This window comes from Limulus polyphemus, unplaced genomic scaffold (genome assembly GCF_000517525.1).
Source record: "Limulus polyphemus unplaced genomic scaffold, Limulus_polyphemus-2.1.2 Scaffold4339, whole genome shotgun sequence".
NCBI lineage: Eukaryota > Metazoa > Arthropoda > Merostomata > Xiphosura > Limulidae > Limulus > Limulus polyphemus.
The window spans coordinates 10,877-14,677 of NW_013669949.1; positions in this window are offsets into that span (position 1 = coordinate 10,877).

A 3,801-nucleotide genomic window follows, 5' to 3' on the forward strand; every position below is an offset into this window, starting at 1 on the left:
TATGATTTGGACAAACTTTCTAATTACCACTTTCATGTTATTTGCATTTTTGTATGACTTGGCCAGGTTTTCTAATTTCCAATTTCAAATCAGTGCTTTATAGAATCAACTATTCTTGATTTTTTTATATACTACGTTATATTGCCAGTAAATATGTCTGTATATGTAAAACATTTTGTTTCAAGGCATTTTCTATAGTTGGACTGCTATTATTATGAATGATATTTCCATGTCGAACCCACTTTTATGTTTTCTATGTTTACAAATATTGTTTTTCCTAGTTCTCTTTACCAGTTATTTGAAATAAATGTCTGGAAGCATGTCAAGTAAAATCAGTTATTAGTACGGAATATTACAAGTGGGAACAGATTATTTAACGTTATAGAGATGTTTATGAATTGGTTCACAGGTTGATTTCAAGTATACAAGTGGTTATGACCTCTTAAAGTCCAACTACATTTTACGCTTATACCAAACTATAAGTGGAGATAAACAACGAAGAAATGATCTTGTGTGGTGTAAGTGTTGGCAGTGATTAGTGTAAATCTTAGCATTTCTCCCCTCACCCTCAATTACTGGCTAGATATGTGTGGTTAAGTATCACACTTGTTTAAATCAACCTGTTAAAATGGAAATTAACGTTTGGAGTTTTGAATCAGAGAACCGATAACGACCATGTCGTTTTATCGCAATTAATTGGACGGTGTGTGACCTAGTGGTTAGCAGAATGTGAATCCTAAAATTCATGGCTCGAATCTCGATGCCTCAAAAAATCTACTCTCCGCACTTTGGAGTCGTGAGTACGTTATAAAGTGGTGGTCAAATGTCATTATTCGGTCAGATGAGAGTCCAAGAGTTGGCAGTTGCCTTTAGCCTAAACAGTTTGTTTGGTTCAAAGCGCAATGTTACAATATGGGTTATCTATGCTTTGCTAACTGCGATTATCGAACCTTACCTCTGAACTACCGGAGGGAGGGTCATCTCAACAGAAGAATTTCTTTGAAAATCTAATTCAACCTAAACATAAAGGGCTCTGTTTCATAATATTTATTTATTTCGTGACTCTTAACCGCTGAGAGCCACTTTAACATGCTTAAACTGGGTGGTTGTCAATCAGGGCCAACGCTAGGGGGTGCTGCCCCCCCCCCCTCCCCCAAGAAAGAGGAACTGAAGCCGGGACTCTTGTCAGTGGCAACTCTTACCAAAAGTAGATAATGTTTTGTTGTGTTTTTTCTTGCTCATTGTATATGCATATTTGCACAGGGTGAGAAACGAGGTTAAAGGCCAGAAACGTGTATTTACATCATATCTACAATCTACTGTTTTATTAAGCAAGTGTTCCCATTAAAAAAAAGAAGCGCTTCTTTCTTTTCATAATAGAAGTAACAGTCATTCGCAGGCGCGTTATAAGAATAACAGTCAAATCCCACTATTCGATTAGAGTAGCCCACCAGTTGTATGGTGCTGAGATGAAACCTTCTCTATAAAATTAGGGACAGGTAGCTCTTGAATAGCTTTGCGCAAAATTTCAACAAACAACGACAGTCATAAGGATTTCGATTTGCAAAATGATATTTTAATGAAACGAATAACGTTTCTTTACAAAGTACGTATTTTAGTTAACCTTAATTTTTTCGGTAATAAAAACACTTTTAATTAGTATCTACTGCCATCTACGACTCATGTTTTTGTATTGTATTAATGTAATGCGTAATTTCTAGGTTGCATTCAGATTATATCTTTAATTCAAATAGGAAAATAAGAGTTAGGTTTAGCCCATAAAATACATCACTCACTTAGTAAGGTCTATACAATTCAGTAATAGAAAAAAACTACAGCTATAATATTTATTTGCTTGGTGTTTTTATGATTGTACATTATCTATTCATCCATCTAATCTGCTATTTAATACAAAAATCTGACAGTGCTTTTAAAGAAGTGTTTAGGCCTGAATGTTACAAAGTAGTCACAAAAACCCTAAACATGATCTTACCGAACAGAACGAAACGGCGAGATGGGTTAAGTGTTAGAAAGATTCCTTTTAAAAATAAGATATGAATGTTCCAAGTATCCGTATTGTATGAATAAACATGAAGCTAATGTTTTGGATAATGAACTACACTTATGATGTATGAAATGAAACTTTGATTACCGTACAAACAAGCGGAATAACGTATAGCAGCCCCTCTGCTAGTACGATGTAGAACAATAGATTTGAATCGTTGTCTTCGTTAGTAGACTATACGATCACTCAAGTTTAAATATTAGTTTCTAATTACTGAATACCGGTAAACTCTACGTGGAATTTCAGGGGTAAACTTTCTAATTACGGCTTTCATGTTATTTGCAGTTCTGTATGACATAGACAAACTTTCTAATTACCACTTTCAATGTATTTACAGTTCTGTATGATTTGGATAAACTTTCTAATTACCAAAAATCATACAGAACTGTAAATAAGTAAACTTTAAATAACCTGAAATTGATAATTAAAGATTATTTTATTTTAGATTTTATTTATTAATTATTCATTTAGTAGGTTTAGTTTAGTTTAAAGGACGGTAGAGCCTAGATGGACCAGTAGGTCCCTTGTTGTCCCTAAACATTGTGTTATGTAAAGGCACTAAATCCTAATGCTGATTATAAAACAATGAAAAAAAAACAATGAAAAAGAATAGATATTACAAAATTACTTCATAAACAAAGTAGAAAAAACAACGTATTGTACATATTTTAGAAATACAAACTACAAATGAAGCGTTGTAGCTGGATGTATTTAATATTGTTGAAACGAATAACCAATTAGTTAAGGAAACTGCAAATATCCTATCCTGGCGTCGAGGCTATAACAAACAAATGAAGTAATATATTTGTGACGTCACAATAGGTCTTTACTATTCAAGAGAAAATGTTATATAACAGCGAGATGACGAAATATTTATATATACACGAGGCTGCTGACACATTGAAGGCTGTACTGGAACAAGGCAGGAAGTGACATTGTAGTGCTCATTTTCCTGATAAGGAAGCGACAGCGAGCATGCTTGTCAACTATCAACATCAATGTAAAAGAAAACCTATCTATCTATCTGTCTGTCCAAATGTACGTCTGTCTATCTCAAAATCTTTTGAAAGCACCTTTCCAGTTAAAAACAAACCAAAACACAAAACAAAGCCTTTCTAAACCTAATGCATAAAAAGGTTAACATAGTAAAAAAAATAATTCAGCTCAAATATTCAGATTCAAATTTTCTAGTTCAGAAAGCTGTTACAAAGGCTTAGTTGCTAATTTTTTTATGAGGGTAGAAAATTAAATTTCCTTTTTATTCTTAACAATCATAAACAAAACCACGAAAACCGAAACAACAAACACAATAAACTTTATGTTATATCGTTTTATCTAAATTACTAATTAGAAGTAAAGAAGACATATTGTATACTAATTTGTTAACTACACAAAATTTGCTATATCCAGTGCCAACAAGGTAATTCGCCTGGCTTTTAAGCTGGTTAGGAGACGACAGACATAGTAGCACTTGAGACGTTATTTATATTTTCAAGATTGATTTGGTGAACTATAATTTAAATTCGTAAGTAGGAGGTATTAATGTTCTATCATGTTTACTACATTACAGTTACAGACGCGTGGTTATTTGTATTTTTTAAAATCCTTCCTTTACCTTGATATGGGGATAAAATACAACAAAAGAAGCATTAAATAAACGAGGTTTAACGTATGTGTTACTGAACGTAGCCCCCCAGTGACACAGAGGTATGTCTGCGGACTTACAACGCTATAAT